The sequence below is a fragment of the Microtus oregoni genome, unplaced genomic scaffold (assembly GCF_018167655.1).
Source record: "Microtus oregoni isolate MIOR12 unplaced genomic scaffold, Mior012 000006F_ref0000085, whole genome shotgun sequence".
Lineage (NCBI taxonomy): Eukaryota > Metazoa > Chordata > Mammalia > Rodentia > Cricetidae > Microtus > Microtus oregoni.
This window is the reverse complement of record NW_024543065.1, coordinates 60475461-60493517: the sequence shown is the minus strand read 5'-3', so window position 1 is coordinate 60493517 and position 18057 is coordinate 60475461. Positions and strand designations below refer to the sequence as shown.

General features: G+C 47.1%; 1 long non-coding RNA gene and 1 other non-coding gene across 2 annotated transcripts; both read left to right on the top strand.

Moving 5' to 3' along the window:
- Window positions 1-1183: 1183 nt before the first annotated feature.
- Trnat-agu lies at window positions 1184-1257 on the top strand. The gene has a single exon. It is a non-coding gene; the product is annotated as a tRNA-Thr (tRNA).
- A 10610-nt stretch (window positions 1258-11867) lies between these two features.
- On the top strand, window positions 11868-13671 carry LOC121449169. The gene is made up of 3 exons (XR_005974498.1): window positions 11868-11973; window positions 12595-12739; window positions 13443-13671. It is a non-coding gene; the product is annotated as an uncharacterized LOC121449169 (long non-coding RNA).
- The last annotated feature ends 4386 nt before the right edge of the window (window positions 13672-18057 follow it).

Here is an 18057-nt window from a genome sequence, read left to right as displayed (position 1 = left end):
CTTGGAACACCTTATGGGCTAATATTCTGGAATCTGGAGCCGCCCCATAACGTGGCCCTGGGACTGGCGTGTGCACGTCTTGAACATGTCAGGTGACTATGATGTGTGGGGCCCGCTCTGTGGACGAGGATGGCAAGGCACTGTGATTGTTTTGGTTTGGGTATGGTTTCTCCCTTCCAGGTTCAAGAGCTAGGGACTTGGTAGTCTGTGTAATGGTGTCAAGGGGTCAGTGGGACTTGTCAGGTAGTAGCTGGTGTGTATGGGTGTTTTGCCTCTACGTATGTATGTGTCTCATTTGTATTCAGTGCCCACAGAGCCCAAAAGACGGGGTAGATTCCCTGGAAAAGACGGCTGTGAGCTACCTTGTGGGTTCTGGGAATTGAACCTGGGTCCTCCTAGGCACTGAGCTCTCTCTCTCTCCAGCCCACCTCCAGATAGTTTTGACGTCGCTTTCATCATGAAAACCACGATGAGTGTATTCATCACGTTAGCCTGGAGTTGGTTAGAACGCTCGCACCCACACCATCCCCAACGATGGGCACCTAGGTTATTGCAAATAACGCTAGCCAAGCGTTTCTGGGCACATTGTATTCACTTTTGCATAGATCAGTTCAGCGAACGAACCTCCCACTGCTGTAAGGCCAGTAGGATGCATCAGCAGTGCTTGGCTTTGTTGCCGAAGGTAAGACTGGCATGGAGACCCCAGAGTGACCGTGAAGTGTGCATGGGGAGGGCCTTGACTTGGTCATACAACTGAAACTCCCACACACATCGTGTGGGGACTTCGAATCGCCCGGAGTCAGCTCAGGATCCCGTGTCTGGCTCAAGGAGAAGCGGTCCAGAAGTTATGGGCCTGGGCTGACAAGGATGGTCGCTGCTCACTTGACATCCAAGGAACTAAGCAGCCCGTCCTGGGGTTTCTGTGGGGCAGTTGCGGGCTCCGCTGAGATTCCCAGGAAACGATCCGCAGAAGATAGAGCACAAAAAGGGATGCTACTGTGACCGACCCGGAAACTAGGCTCCCGTGAAGCTAATTACAATTTTCCCAGTTCCTTTAGATGGCCAAAAACGAGGAACCCCAAGGCGCATGCGCGCCACTGCCAGTCCAGGAATGCGTACGCATGCGCAAAGCTCGTGAGGTCACTAGAAATGGGAACTGGTTTCTCGCACTGTTAGTACGGGTGGCGCCGTGGCTTAGTTGGTTAAAGCGCCTGTCTAGTAAACAGGAGATCCTGGGTTCGAATCCCAGCGGTGCCTCAACAGAGCTTGTAAGCTCCATTTTTGTGTCTCACCTTTCAGTTTTGCAAGACTTCTCACGGGAACCGCTTCTCTGTCAGCGAAAGAGAGTCTGGAAAGACTTTTAGCTGAAGACGTTGTCGTGTTGCCTGCTAGCCCCTCCCTCTTGAGGAGGTCGCCAGGTAGCTGTCCACGGAGTTCTCCCACAGGGCTGGCGATCCTCCGCAGTCTTTTGGCTTCTCAACCTTGCAAAGAATGCTGGTTTCTTCTTCCTGCAGCCGCACAGTGGGTACCAGCGCTCTGCTTACTAAGGACAGTTTGGTGAGACCAAGTGAGTCCCCAAAGTGGCCCTTGTGGCATCAGATCCGACCAGTCGATCTGCATCTGCAGAACACATCAAAACAAAACAAAACAACTGTGGGTGGAGGATGGTCCCGAATGTCTCTAGGTCCTTAGTGTGGGGCCTGACCCTAAGGCCTGGGCTGTGATTGCCAAATACCAGAAAGCCACAGGCACATGGAACTTCTTTGAGAGCCTTTGCGACCAGAGATTTGGAGGTTGAGGAGAGTTTGAAGTTTAAAGAATGTTCACGGGGGATACACTTAAGTCCAAACAAACCCAGCATGATAGGCCCCGCGAACTTTAGAAAATGCAAGTGTGACCTGATGCTATTCCAATGCGGATACTCTTTCGTTGACAATTGAGGTTACAATCCCATAAATCATTTTAAACCGTCTTAAGGACTGGTCTGGTGAGATGGCTGAGTGGGTAAAGATGCTTTGCTGCTCACCCTGATTCCTCGAGTTCAATCTCTGGGTCTAACGGGGTGAAAGGCGAGAACTGACCCCTGAAAATTGTCTTCTGGTCTGTGAGTCCACACGCATGCTGCAGCTCATGTGTACCCCCCACAACAAATAAATTAATAGGGAAAAAAAAAGTCTTAAGTTAAAAAGCGACAAAGTAATTGCGTTAACCCACACATAACAAAAGCGCATGGGCCTTTGCTTAGACAGGGCAGCATATGAAAACACACAGTGCCCAGAAAAACATGTCAGTGCTGCTGCTGTAGGACTCCTGGGAGGGGATTGTGGGACATCTCTGTAGCTGGGGAAAAGACTGAGATTTTAAAACAAGTTTTTACTTGAGCACTATGGTCAAGTTGACAATACTGAGTTGAATTACTATTGTAAGCTGGGATGAACAAGAAAATTCACTTGTCCCAGAGGCAATTGTCTCTGCTTCCCCACAGGTCTGGGTTTATTGTGTGATTTTATGTTTATTTGTTTGTTTGTTTCGGCCAGTTCCTGCCCTTTGCAACTTCGTTGTTTTGGCTGGTCATTGCCAAGGAAACTGTGGGGGATATGTCCAAACTTGGCAGAGCTAACAGGGGCGTTCAGCTGAATCCAATTAGTGAAGGTTTATTGGAAACTGCACTCAAGCCTTTCTAGGGCTGACTTAGTTCTAGCTCATTTTGGGTCCTGGGGTTTGGGGTGCTGTCTTTTAGATGCTGTTACTCTTTGAATAACCATAACGCTGGTGGTGCTCTTTGGGAGGTTGCAGAGACTTTGGGAGGTGAGGCCCAACAGATGGGTGGGGGTTGGTTGAGGGGATGGTGTCAGTTCCTCAGAAGTGATCTCATCCTTATCATCCTTATCTCCCTCTCTCTCCTCCTCCCCCTCTCCCTGCCAACCATGGACTGAAATGGATGAAACTGTGTCCCTAACCCTCTTTTTAAGTAATTACAGGTGCTTTTCTACAGTCGTGGAAAGCTAGCTAATTCAGGGGACCACGAGGAAATACTAGCTGGCTTGGGAGTCTGGGGCTTAGGAGGGGCTCTCAGAAGGGGCTCTCAGCTCCAAGGAAAAGCATTTGTGAGCGACAGCTGTGAGTTGGGAGCCATCTGATTGGGTGAGCATCCCCAAGCAGTAAGCAAAGCCAGAAGAGGAACAGGCCTGCTTTAACCAATCTGTTTCTGTCCCTTTAAAACTACTGAGGCGTCCCCTGCCTCAGGGTCTCTGCATTTAGTGTGGTGGTAGTGGGGGTGGGTGGGTGGGAAGCTGTTTCCAGGGTCCTCCGTGGGAAAAGTCCATGTCATCAATGAGACTTTAGGAAGTGTGTCATCTTCCCGCCCCCTACCCCCCACCTGCCCCACCTCTCTCTTTGTTTTTGTTTTTTGATTTTTCAAGACAGGGTTTCTCTGTGTATCTCTGGCTGTTCCGGAACTTGCTCTGTAGACCAAGCTGGCCTCGAACTCACAGAGGTCTGATGGCCTCTGCCTCCTGAGTGCTGGGATTAAAGGCATGTGCTGCTGCCAGTGTGTCATCTCTAAGGGAGAGTGCCTGGCACCATCCTTGGCCCAGCCTCTCCCAGGCTCCCATTGCTTCTTCCTTTTACAGAATCTCTTTATATCCATCACCCAAAATAACACAGCACACCGAGTGGGAACAGCTATTGACAGTCCTTCCGTGAGACCATGTAAAACGACATTTTTCTTTACACTGAGCTTTGTTTTATGTTGTAAATAGTTTTGAAAAGTGCCATTTGTGTCAACATGTAATTGGCAAATCACCATTATTTTTTAAATCGATAGATATTTTTCCTCATATTTATCTTCTAGTGCTTTCACTGTTGAGATTATACACACACACACACACATATAATACTGCACACACACAAGATCTAAATGAAATAAACAGTAACTTGGAGCCCCCAGTAATTAAAAAAAAATCTTAAAATTTCTTTTATGTATGTTCCTATTATGTTTGTGCACCATGTGTATGCAGTACCCATGGAGGCCAGAAGATGGCACCAGTTCCCTGGAACTGGAATTAATAAATGGTTGTGAGCTGACCTGTGGGTGGTGAAAACGGAACCCTGATCCCCTTCAGAGGCAGGAGCTGCTCTTAACTACTGAGCCCTATTTCCAGCACCCCCTCAGAAAACGTTAAGACTTGCAATAAAACATTTGAAAATCACTCTTTAGATGTAAAGGCTTAAAAAAAATGGGTTTATTGCATTTGTGTGTGTGTGTGTGTGTGTGTGTGGTGTGTATACACATGCTCACCACTCTGCCAGTGTGTAGCAAATGCCTTTACTTATTGAACCACCTCATAGGGTCTTAAAAGAAGCAGCTAAGTAAAGGTACTGGAGGCATGTGGGGATTGCGGTGAGAATGTTGAATTAGTGTGCCCGTGGACTGATTGTGAGACCAACTGTTCTAATTGGTTGATAATCCTTTTGATATGGCTGAGGGAATTTTCTCGATTAGACCATAGACTTCTGACAAATAAAGTCTCAAGACTTTATAATCATTTCAGTACATCCTCAAGATGACGTCAGGACCAGGATAGGGGAAGCAGTACTACAGCATGATGGCCCAAGAGATCCAGGAGCTGTGGAGGTTGAACATATGGAAACCAGCGGGCACATCTCTCAGCCACCCTTTAAGATCTAGAATTTTAGGTGTTTTTTTTTTTTTGTGTGTGTGTGTGTGTGTGTGTGTGTGTGTGGTAAAAGACATATAACATGAAATTTACTATTTTAACCATCTTTTCCCACTCTGGGAATCAAATGCTAGATAAGAAGCCACAGAACCACACCATCACTGGGCCATTATAGCCCAGGGGCTCCACCACTGACTGAGCCACCGCCTCAGCCCCTCACTGGGGAATTCTAGGCAGGGGCTCTACCACTGAGCCACACCCCAGCCCCTCACTGGGGGATTCTAGGCAGGGGCTCTGCCACTGAGCCACACCCCAGCCCCTCACTGGGGCATTCTAGGCAGGTCTAGACACCATGACCATGGTAACACTTATAAAAGAAAACATTTAATTGGGAGCATATAGTCTCAGAAAGTTAGACCCCTATCATCAGAGAACATGGAGACATGAAGACATGGTGCTGGGGAAGTAGCTGAGAGCTACATCCTGCTCCTCAGACAGCAGGGAGTGTGTGTGTGTGTGTAAGGGAGACAGACAGACAGAGATAAAGAAAGAAAGGGTGGGCCTCTCACCTTCTACTCTTGGTCATGCTCTGCTGAAACCTAAGGCCCATGTCAGCGCCTCTGAGGATGGACAGGGTACTTGCTTCTCTCCTTCCCGACCCAGAATTTCTCATTAAGTTCCTTTACACCTATTAACCATGTCTTCCTTTTGCTCTCTCTGGAGTGAGTGGAGTTGACATGTGGAACCCAGGACCTGTTTAAACAGCCCTTGCCTGCAGCCCTCTGTACCTGTATGTACAGGGGCTGAGCCAAGTTCTACAGATGTACTCAAAAGAAGACTGGCTGGGGTGTGACTCAGGGGCAGAGCCCCTGCCTAGAATCCCCCAGTGAGGGGCTGGGGTGTGACTCAGGGGCAGAGCCCCTGCCTAGAATCCCCCAGTGAGGGGCTGGGGTGTGACTCAGTGGTAGAGCCCCTGCCTAGAATCCCCCAGTGAGGGGCTGGGGTGTGTCTCAGTGGTACAGCATTTACTGAGTATGTTCCTATAAGGTCCTGGGTTTCATCTATAACCAGTACAGACTACAGGGATGATTTCTCTCTCTCTCTCTCTCTCTCTCTCTCTCTCTGTCTCTCTCTCTGTCTCTCTCTCTCTGTCTCTCTCTCTCTCTCTCTCTCTCTCTCTGTGTGTGTGTGTGTGTGTGTTTGTGTGTGCCTATAGTCATATTTTGGGGAATACAAATACCTACCAGCAGATATCAACGATTGAAGTCAGTTATGAAATGAAACAGGCTCCAGCTGCAGCTGAGAATCCCAGCTAGGAGTACCGGGGCTCGACTCTTCTTTCTGGGTGTGAGCACTCCTGAGGTTGACCCTTGATTGCCGCCCTGGATGCCACAGATAGCATCTTGTTGCTGCTCACATACCCTGGCCTGCGGAGCTGAGCTCACTTGTGCCCTCTTCTGGACACAGGCTGCCAGGTGCATGTTGAAGCAGGGGCTCCCCGACTCAGGCTGTTGGCACTTTTGTGGAGGTTCAAGGCAGCATAGGCCCTGTTTGGCTGCCTAAGGAAGTGGGAACGCTAGAAAGAATTCACAGAGATATTTCCATCTAGGCTCAGAAACCACCGTTAAGATCAAGCACAGCCTGATAGGATAGCGTGGGGTACACTGCTGGGGCTTTATGAGTCTACCGGTGTGAGCAAGAAATGCTGGGCAAATGGGAAGAGTTAATTTAAGAAAACCAGGTGATATTAACCCCCAGGGCTGGGCCACAATCCCCAACCCACCCCTGTCCATCTGTTTGGGACAAAACATTTTCTTACAAACATTTTTGGGTAGGGGCAAGCAGTACTGGAGATAGAATCCCAGGCAGGGGCTCTACCACTGAGCCACATACCCCAGCCCCTCACTGGGGGATTCTAGGCAGGGGCTCTATCACTGAGCTATAGCTCAGGTGTTTTGAGACAGGGTCCTACAATGCATCTCAGGGTAGTCTTGAACTCACCTTGTAACTGAGGCTGGTCATGAACTTAAAACCCTCCTGGCTCAGTCTTTCCAGAGCTAAGATTATAAGTCTATGATGTCATATTTAGCAAGTGTAGTTCTACACAGTGAAGCTGTGCTCATTTGAACAGAGGGGAAATACTAGATTTGGGAGGCTTTTTATAAGAATGTTAAATTAAATTATTAGTTCAGAAAAATACTGGTTACATGATGAAATGATACTATTTTAATAATATTTTAAGTGTATCATTAAGTCTAATTGATTAATTTTGTAAAGATTTATTAAGTCTAAGCATGTGTGTGAGTGTATGGAAGTGTGTACAAGTGCCCACAGAGGCCAAAAGAGAATGTCATATCCCCTGGAGCTGGAGATGAAGTGTCTTTTTTTTTTTTCCAATGTGGCTGCTGGGTTCCGACCTCAGGTCCCCACTCTTATCTGGTGGGCCTTCTCTCCAGTCCCAATTCTTTTTATTGTTTTTGTTTGTTTGTTTTGGTATTGGTGTTCAAATGTAGGGTCTCACACATGCTAAGCACATACTGTGCCCCAGTACTACACCCAGCCCCGCTTGTGCTTTAAATATTTCCCCAAAGCCTCCCATGCGGTTCCCATGCCACCTATGAGATAGCCCTGGCTGGAGAAGTCATTAAAGGGGCTGAGGTACAGTGTGTCTACCAGGACTGTGCAGGTTGCCGGGCTATTTACGGCTACTATGTTACTTTTCTGTTTCTTGACTGTGAGCTTGGCTGTTCTATGTAGCGAATACGCATTGTGTAAGAAGCAAAAATAATGACCATGCAAACGTAAACCAGCGTGCAGACCCCTTCGGCAACACGCCAGGAGGCTCGGCAAGGCTCATGCTCAGCCCCTTCAGAACAAGTGGGCTTGGAAGCTGATTTATTTAGTTGCAATTATCATTAGTTGTGTGCGTGTGTGTTTGTCCATGTATAGAGACGTGCATATGACTGTGGACAGCAGTCAGAGGCGTCAGATGCCCTGGAGCTAGCTACGTGACATGGGTGTCGGGGACTGGACTCTGGTCCTCTGCAAGTATAGGAAGTGCTTTTAACTGCTAAGCTACCCGTCCACCTCACCCCACCTGCTTCTTCTCATGTCTTTTTCTTTTCCTTCCTTCCTTTCTTTCTTTCTTTCTTTCTTTTTTCTCTCCTTTCTCTTTTAGTACAGGGTTTCATGTAGTTCAGGCTGGCCTCAAAGCTGTAGTCTATAGCCAAGGCTGGCCTTGAACACCTGATTCTCCTGCCTTCACTTCTAAAGGGCTGGTTTTACAGGTGTGAGTAACCATGCCCAGTCCAGCATCTCATTTTTTTTATAAGCTACCTGTCCCTTGCATACAAAATTCAAGCCACAGCCTAGGCAGGCCTGGACTGACCATCCCATTAGAATCCCATCACCTGGCCCTGTCTGACTCACCTAGGTGTGGACACTCCTGATTCTATCACTCAGGAGGCTGAAACAGTCTGGCTAGTGAGTTCTAGGCTAGCCTGGGCTACAAAGTGAGACTGTATCACAACAAACAGCGGTGACATGTGACACGGAAGAACGGCAGATCTCTTTAAAGATGAGTTTCTAAAGAAAATAGGAATTTTCCCAGGCAGGAGCGTGATTCCAGGCCCCCAGACCTTAACACAACTGACTCCATTCAGGCCATAGCACTCAGTGTGTAGACAGCACCACCTGCAAAAACCAAAGCCATCAACGTCCATAGTTCTAGAAAAGTCTCTAAATGAACTAATCTTGCATTTTGGCTTTTGTTGCTCTGCTCCTGGGTAACCGTTCTAACAACAAGTGCCAACCCAGGTCATGGTTTTTGTGTTTAAAAGTTCATCCTGGGAAAGGGTCAGTGTTACACTGGGATCCTAAACACCCAGTGTAGTGGCCAGCCAGCTCATGAAGACTATCTACTGGCTTAACCTAATGTCTGCGTGGTCTTCTCTTGTGGATACCCCACAACACTGTCCAGTAGGTAATCGATACTAACCGTTGAAGCTGTTGTGGCCGGGGCAAACCACACTGTCCTCACTGTGGTCTTTGATGGGTGAGGGGAACTGTAAAGTAAAAAGGTCTGAGCCAACTCTGAGGTTTGAAAACCTACCAAGCCCACCAATCCCTGGGCTTGCCTTGAAATCTCACCACCCTGGAAATTACCCCTGGAAACTCTGTATCAGCCTGTCTCCCGCTCAGCTCCCTGCTGCTTCTCACTTGAGCAGAAGCAGCCCCCTCCCCCCCCCCCCCCCCCCCCCCCGTGTCTTTCCCGATAAATCTCTTGTGTGAGGTTTTTTTGTATGGTGTGACTTTGTGGTCTTCCTTGACTCCCAACCGCCAGGATGCTGTTCCCTTCAGAGCTGTAACACTGGCATAAGGGAAACCGTAAGGGGCCTCGGAGTTGGCACAGAGCACCGCCAGACACCAGATTCTCGGCACAAGGGAGATTTATCAACCAACCGGGAGGGACAAGCAGGGTGGGGATGGGGGTGGGGGTGGGGGTGAGGCTGCCTCTGGAACTGACAAGGGCAGCAACAGGTGTTTCTGAAGAAGTGGATTTTAAGAAGGAAGGGGAGTCTGTGTGAGGATGAGTTGGTACATTTTGGTTGGACCTGTTAGACAGTGAATCTTGATTGCCGGACCTTGGTGTTTTGATAGGTGGACTTTGGAATTTTAGTCAGACACAACGAAGTGGCCAAATAAGGGGATAGACCTTAGCAGCTAGCTTTAGGAATGTAATCTAACGGTTTAGCAAGAAAGAGGGAAGAAGGGGAAAGAGCCAGGCTTCCAGTGGCGTGTTTGCCATGCTTAGGCCTATATAGAGCCTCTTAGATACCTTTGCCCTCAGAGCCCTAATGCTTATGGGAATTCTCTTTGATTTCACCAGTGTAAGAATCTCACCTGGGCAGGTGCTTGGATGACAGGCACAGTGACGGCATAAGAGCAGACACAAGACTCCAGAGAGCTTCTGAATTTGGGGTTTTATCTCTCTCTATATAAATATATCAAAATCAGTGAGCCTTCTCAGGATCAGGAAAATGAACTGTTAGCCCCCACCCCCCTTCTGCCTGGGTCCCAAGAGCTCACAACTGTTCTTGGTGGGCTCATTCTCTGCCCATCACGTGAACTTTACAGCTTCATGGCCACCTTGGGCCATACATCACACATAATCGAATTAAACGTTGGCTCTTGCCAACAAAATTAAGATAAACAGGATTATTTCTCTTTGGTGATAAAAAAAAATGAAAAAAAAACGTTAAAGAAAAATACAGGGAACTCTCTTTGCTTTGTAAACAGCATAGGATGCTGTCTAAATATGAATTGAATGAATGAATGTTGGAGATGAGTGTGTCCAAGGCCCACTCATGGAGTTGAGGTGGGTGGTCTGTAACACATCAAAACTTTCTGTGGGGGAGATGCAACACACATCTATTCAGTCCAGATAGCGAGCCACGAGAGACCAAAGTGTGGATACCACCAAAGTCCAGCTTGGGGAATCAACGGGTTGGTACTGGGGTTACTTACAGAAATATGAGTGAGAGGTTACTTACAGGAATAGAAATGACTCAAAGACAGTTGTATTGCCAAATCCTAGCCAGCACACAAAAGCTGGGAACCTGGAGCACACTGCCCAGCCTGCAGGCAGCTCACAAGGCTGGAGGGTGTCCTTTCCAGATACCTCATCTGGTCTGAGATTCTTCCAGGCAGTTGGACTGGTTTCTGCTTCTTCAGGGCAGCAGGTGTAATCTCAGAGTCTTCTTTGTAGTTTGGTTTGATTACTCTTGGGAAGATGGGGGCCACCTAGAGAATCTGGTCAGCTTCAGGGACTTCCTGAAGTTACCTGAGTTGTTTACCTTTCTGTTTAAGGAGCTTCCCAGCAGAATGTGATGTTTCAATCTTGGAGGAAATGGATACACAACAGCAACAATTACTCTCCCTCCAGTTTTTTTTTTTTTTTTTTTTTTTTTTTTTTTTTTTTTTTTTTTAAAGGCAAGATCTCTATGTAGTCCTGACTGTCCTGGAACTCATTATGTTGACTAGGCTGGTTTTGAACTCACGGAGATCCATCTGGCTCTGCCTCCAGAACGCTGGGATTAAAGGAGTGAGCCACCATGCCTGGCTTACTCCCTTGTTGTTGTTGGGATTTTTGTTTGTTTATTTTTAATTCACGAAAGATAGAAGGATTCGAGTGCGGAGGAAGGAAGTCCACACTCAGTGGGTGGACTTGGTGACCGCGGCCTGCACTCTGTCCCCTCAGGGCCAACGCCAGGGACTTGGCATGAGCTGTCTATGGTAATGTAAATTTGCCTCTCCATTGAGGAATACCTTTCCTTTTTTTTTTTTTTTTTGGTTGTTATTTTAGATTTAGGAGCTGGAAGGACACCAAGAAGCTTTCTGGCATGATTATTTCAGCTGCTGTGATATTAATGATTCACTAATTGAAAAATAAAATACCCTGGAAGCCCTTTGCTGAGGAAGTGAGTCAATCCAGGGGACAAACGTGTTATTCTAAGACACCTAAGGAGGCACAACGTCTTTTTGTTTCCGTGGGGTTTGTTATTGTTGTGGTTTGTTTGTTTTTGAGGCATTGTTCTGCTATGCAGACCTGACTGTCAGGGAACTTTCTATATAGACCAAGCTGGCCTCAAACTCATAGAGACCCACCTGCTTTCCGCTCACTAGATCCTGGGGTTAAAGGTACACGTGTTCCCCCACGCTCTGTTCTCTTCCAGTTTCTAAGGATTTGTTTCTTCCCCAAACCACACTGAAAGGCAAGTGGAAATATATGGAAATGTGCCCAATCAAGTACATGCAAATTGAACCAGCTTTTTTTTTTTTTTTAAATCACATAAGCCACCAGCCTTGTAGTCCCTGCCCTTTCTATCCCATTCCCCCCGCCCCCGCACTGTGCTTTGTAGATGACCGTGGTCTTTCCAAGTTGAGGGTCTGTGTAACCTGGCAGTGAGGAAGTTTATTAGGGCCATGTTCCCAATAGTGCATATGGTCTGTGGTGGCAATAAAGTGATGTTTGATTAAGGCGTGCACCTCGGATTTTAAACATCTACTGTTCTTGCAGTTACTACAACACAGCCTCATGCCAGAAAGCCTGTGTGACTCGCCTTGTCGTGATAACTGTTTCAGTGCGTTGGTTGGCAATGGAGCTTGAAGTTTCTTGTAGTGATGCTGGTATAAGTCACTGAGAGAGCAAGAATGCTTTGAGCTCCGAGGGTGAGGGGAGTGAGAATAGGCCCACTCTCTAAGCGCATCCTGATGATGTGTGTCATACTGAAAGGTGAGGTTTTTTTTCCCTCAAAGGAAACCTTTAGGAACAGGTTGGGTCCATGAATGCATTGCTATCTGTGCGGGGCAGAAGTTAAAAATTGAGGCTACCGACTTTTGTATGGGAATGTGGAGGGGTACTGCAAAAATATTAAGTCATGGAACTGCTTCCTGTGAGTCCATTTCTGTAAATAATACGTTTATAAGCATTTTCAAAAGCAATCGGGCCAGTCCCAGAAGGGCAGATGCCACATGATTCCAGTTAGGTGAGCCACCGACACTGGGATGTGCCAGGGGCTAAGGGGAAGTGAGGGGGGGATAACTTGTTTAAAAGAAGTTTAAAGAAGATAGGGAAAGTTCTGGAGGTGGATGGTGGTGAGACGTCTCATAATGTGGTCAAATTTCTAAAACTAATTTTTATTATTTCCAATTATGTGTATATGTGTACATGTGGATACATGCCTGTGGATGAGGGTGCTTAAGAAGGCCAGAGACATCAGATCCTGTGGGGCTGGAGTTCCAGACAGTGTGAGCCACTTGACATGGATGCTGGGACCCAAATAAGTGTTCTTAACTACTGAGCCATTTCTCCAGTCCTGTGATTAAAAAAGATGTATTTATTTTTACTTTATAGGTATGAGTGTTTGCATGCATGTATGTATGCATGTGTGTGTATGTGCACCATATGCACACAGTGCCCAAGGAGGCCAGAGGACGGCATCAGATCCTCTGAGCCTGGTCCACGATGACAGCAGATGAACCATCTCTCCAGTACCTATGTATGTTTCAGGTGAAGCATGAAGGTAGACAGAGGGACTGAATGGTGGACAGAAAGAGGTCTAGAGGGGGAGGGAAACAGAACAAGAGGAGGTGATGGGACAAAAGGAAAAACACATGTGGCTTGTTTTCTCATACATACGCATCCTCTCTCTGAAATGTATGTATATATGTACATACATACATATGTGCATATATTCATATCTACATACACATACAGGGCTGTTTGAAAGAGGGTGGGGATCGGTGAGAGGTGGGGGCAGGAGACAAACACTAGACGGTGGCTATGAGCAGAGTACAGGGGCTCACACATGTGGAAATGTCATGATGTCATCCATCAATTTGTATCCCAACTAAAAAAATTAGAAATCGGGATGAAAACTCATCTAAATAGGAGAGAGGAAAGATTGCTGAAATAACAAAAGAGGATTGCTGAAATTAGCAAAAATAACAGCGTTGCTCTTGGGTGGTCCTTTTGTTTACTTTACAACAAACATATGTCACTTCTATATCCAGCGAGCTCATTCTGGCCAGTCTGTGAGCCTTAGAATCAGTGGGTATCCCGTCCCCATTTAAAATTCAAAAACCGGTGTCTTCTCGGTTTGGAACCTGCCTCCCAGATGCTGCCAAGCATTTCTGTCTGGCAAGTGTAACTCAGAAGCAAATGTCTAATCCCCATCCTTTCCCTGATCCCTACTCCTGTAGATTCTAACTTCCCAAGCGACTGGAGGCCATTTCTACCCACGGTGATGCTACTGACCACCAGGGGACGTATGTGCGCATTTGGGGGAGAAGAGAGAGGCTCTGCGGTGGTGATGGAAGCCTTTACTGCAAAACAGGCACCAGCTGGGCACTGGCAAGGACTGGGACACCTCAGCTCCCTGCAGCTGCTTCTCACCTTTGCATTCCCAACTTTTCGGCTCCACCTCTAAAGAGAGACACGGTTGGTGCAGGCGCCACCTGCTGGAGCAAGGACTGACAGACCCTTTATTTACCTCTCAGCGGGAGCAGGGATCTCTATCAAGGGCTTTTCTTCCAGGGTTGCCGGGTGGTGGTGGCGGGGGAGGGGGACAAACTCCCATATCTTTAGTTTTATTTTCTCCAGCGCACTTTCTCTGTGCCCGTGGTGTGCTTGTTTGCTAGAGCCCCGGTCCTCTCCTCCAGGGCCACCAGACCGCAGACTGCGTCTGACCGGCAGAGGGTTCCAATAGCACGTAGTGTAAAGAAAGAATGAGTAAAGACTCGAGTAGAGTCATGAGCTAAGGCTTCTCTGAGACTGGGGATGTGACCAAGGAAAAGCTCAGTGTTCAACACCGGGGATAGAGAGATCCAGGCTGATGTGTGAGTGCATCCGTGTATAGACAAGTTGCCTACCACTGCACACCAAACAAAGCACCCCCATGCTTAGTGTCTTAAAAAAATAGAAGTAATGGATGGAGTTGGAGAGATGGCTTAGCCGTTAAAGTGTCGACTACTCTTGCTAAGGACCTGAGTTCAGTTCCCAGCATCCACGCACAGTGAGTGGTTCACAGATGCTTGAAACTCCAGCTCCAAGGGGTCTGACACCCTCTTCTGGCCTTTGTGGACACACACACACACACACACACACACACACACACACACACACGAAGGGATGGACACAAACAGGTAGCCAGGCAGACAGGCAGAGACAGAGAGACTTAGGACAGTTTGCAATGTGGCTTTCCTCAGGGTGGGCAAGAAGAGAGCAAGAGAGGGCGGTCTAAGATGGAAGACTCATACATGGGTATACATGCTTTTTTTTCAGTACTGAGAATTAAACCCAAGTAACAAACAGCCCCTGCTAAGCCCCATTTTGCCACTGAGCCATGCTCCCAGTCCCTCACTAGTGGGCTCTAGGTGGGTGCTCTACCATTCAGCCATGCCAAAGTGCCAAAGGGTCCTACTCAGGAGGTGGAGGAGCCTTTCCCCACAGGTCTCTTACCCATCTTGCCAGTCTCAGCTCCCCAGGATCTTTATTTGTGTCCTTGCCTCCACACACAATCTTCATTCCCATGGAGACAGCTGAGTTAACTCATCTCGGGGATTCTTCACCATTAATCCAGGTACACTGGATTTGGATGGACTCCCCCACCCCAAGTCAGCACCTCAGCCACAGGTGTTTCAACACACTTCCCAGTGCTCCAGCAAGCCCAGCGGGAGGTTCTTGATTGGAGTCTGGAGCTGCACTCAGAAGGCTACACAGCCCAAGGTGCGCTGGTGCCTACATTCTATGACAATAAAGGCCTCTGTGTGTGCGTGCATGTGTGTGCATGTGCATGCATATGTGTTCATGCACGTATGTGTGTGTCTCTGAATGGTGCTTTTATAACATACTTCCTCTCGTTAGCCAAGCCTATTTTTAAAAATTACTGCTCAGTATTGAAGGAAAACTGATTTTATTGCTTCTGGTCTATAGTAGTGAGCGTTGTAGAATACTAGTTGAGGATGTGTTACATTTGTTTATGTTGTGAAATATTTGTTTAATGATGCAAAGAAGGACTGCATGTTTTTATATTGCATTTGTTTAACTCTGTGAAGCTGTATTAGTTTGCCTGTCTAAAACACCTGATTGGTCTAGTAAAGAGCTGAACAGCCAATAGCAAGGCTGGAGTGCCGTCAGCCATGTCAGAGGAGCGGCGAGTGGCAATTGAAGTTCAGGTGTCAGTTCACCAGAAGGGAATCCTCTGATGGGCCAATCTCATTTAGGCAAGGCCACAGGACTACAGGCCTCAGAATGTTTTTTGCTTCTGCTGTGTCTTTACATGTTTGCTACGACTCTCTTTCTCTGGTATCTAGCATGGTGTGAGTGGACGCGGGGAGAGCTCCACTACCTGTAGAGTAGTGTGTTCATCTCTTGGAAACATCCCCTCCCTAAGCTGTACTGTCTAATTTGATAATAATAATGACAGCTTATGCAGAATTTTGATGAATAAAAATAAATACCAGGATAAATTTCACAGCCAGGGCCTGTGAGTCTCAGCTAAGGAGCTGCATGGATTGTAGCTCAAGTTAATGACTAACAATTGTGCCCCAATGCCCAGCTAGTTTAAATTCTTTTAACCTTAATATTCACAGATCTCAGAGTTCATCAAAGCTGAAACAAAATTTTGAAAACAACGAAGTTAGATTAAGATGTTTTTGTTAAATAACTTTGAGGTAAAAAACCCAAGAAGACAATCTAAAGTTGTAGAAAGGCACAGAGTTAGATGTGGGACTCTTTAGGGTCAGGGAACAAGAACAAAGCAGCCCAGTCATTACTGGCTGATGGACTCTCCTTGCTAGGTTTGGTTGATGACCAAAGATGATTAGTTCCTTATGCCCATTTATGCCCTCAATCTCCTGATGTAAAAAACTATTAATGAATGGATATATACCCTAAAGATTTAATGTAGAGCCTTTTCATGTATAAAAGTTTAGGTTTATGATTTAAGATTCCTTATAAGATTATCTCTCAAGATACATAATAAAGTAATTGGCCCTTTCTTTGTAACTGCAAAATGTACCCTGCCAGTAAAAGACCCAACAAGAACACCTTGTTTGCTCGCATGGTTAATCTATAACAAGTTGCTTGGGTATGAATGTGTGTGGGTTCCTGGGATAATTTGTTTTACACCTGCAATACATAAAATGTTTAATCTTGTGAGGGAGATAAAAAAAACCATGTTTTTACCTATAATCATTCGCTTAAAACATGGAATGCAACTGTTCTGACTCTTGCATTGCCTGAAGAGAAAGAAAATAAAGAGAAGAATAAGGAAGGAAACCATCAAGAGAGTTTGTAAGTGTCTTTCCCCTCACCTCCCTCAGATAGAAAAGATTAGCTTCCCCGACTCTGTGGATTCCTGTCAAAGCCCTGGCGCTGCTGGAGGCTGCCCCCAGACAGCGGTGCAGGGGAAAGGATAGGCAGGGCTCTGGTGGGCAGAGAGAATAAATAGAAGAAGAAAGAGAGAGAAAAGGGGATCAAGGAACAAGAAAAAGAGGAGAGGAGCCAGGGGCCAGCCACCCAGCTACATAGCCAAACATGGAATAAGAAGGAAAGAAAAGATATACAGAAACAGAGAAAGGTACAAGCCCAGAGGCGAAGGAGAGATGGGGTAAGTTAGGAAAGCTGGCTAGAAGCAATGCAGCTAAGGCCGGACATTTATAAGAAAGAATAAGCCTCTGTGTGGGGTTGATTTATTTGGGAGCTGGGTGGCGGGTCCCCGAAAAGAATAAAGAGTAAAAAACAACCAACTACAAATGGTGCCTGGGGAGACAGCTCCTTGGGTAAAGGTGCTCACCAAGAGACTGATGACCCACACGGTTGTCCTCTGACCCAGACACGCGCACCACGACGTGCACACAAAATATACAGATGTGCTAAAGATGTAAACAGATGGCAATGGCTTTGAGAGTGTGGCTAGACACACTGATCTATGAAGGTTCCTGCAGAGGAGCAGGGCTCAATAGGTGACCACGGCCAGGGCACCTCACATGGTAACCACAACTGTGTTCTGAGCCTTGCCCTCCCCACCCTGCAAGACCAAGGCTCTTAGACGACAGAGACACTGGGAACCTGACCGCAGTCATCAACAGCCACCCAAGGCTACCCTACTCCTAGAGTTCACATGTAACTCATATTGTTAATATTTTTTATACCAATTAAAGAGATTTACACCATCTTTCCACAAGGAAAACATACAGGATAATTTACTAAACTTTTAAAAAAAGATTTACTTATTTATTATATATACAGTGCCCTGCCCACACGCATGCCTGCAGGCCAGAAGGGGGCACCCACCAGATCTCATTACAGATGGTTGTGAGCCACCATGTGGTTGCTGGGAATTGAACTCAGGACCTCTGGAAGAACAGCCAGTGCTCTCAACCTCTGAGCCATCTCTCCAGCCATAACTCATATTGTTACAACCAATTAAGTACCCTGATAGTTTGCTTTTAATAAATTTTACTTTTGTAATGGTAAGAGACACATAATACATTTGCCATCTTAAACTCCTTTTTAAAAAGTATTGGTGATCAAGTCCAGGGTTACACATGCTAGGCAGGGGCTCCACCACTGAGCCACCCCCCAGCCCCTCACTGGGGGATTCTAGGCAAGGGCTCCACCACTGAGCCACACCCCAGCCCCTCACTGAGGGATTCTAGGCAGGGGCTCTGCCACTGAGCCACACCCCAGCCCTTCACTGAAGGATTCTAGGCAGGGGCTCCACCACTGAGCCACACCCCAGCCCCTCACTGAGGGATTCTAGGCAGGGGCTCTGCCACTGAGCCACACCCCAGCCCCTCACTGGGGGATTCT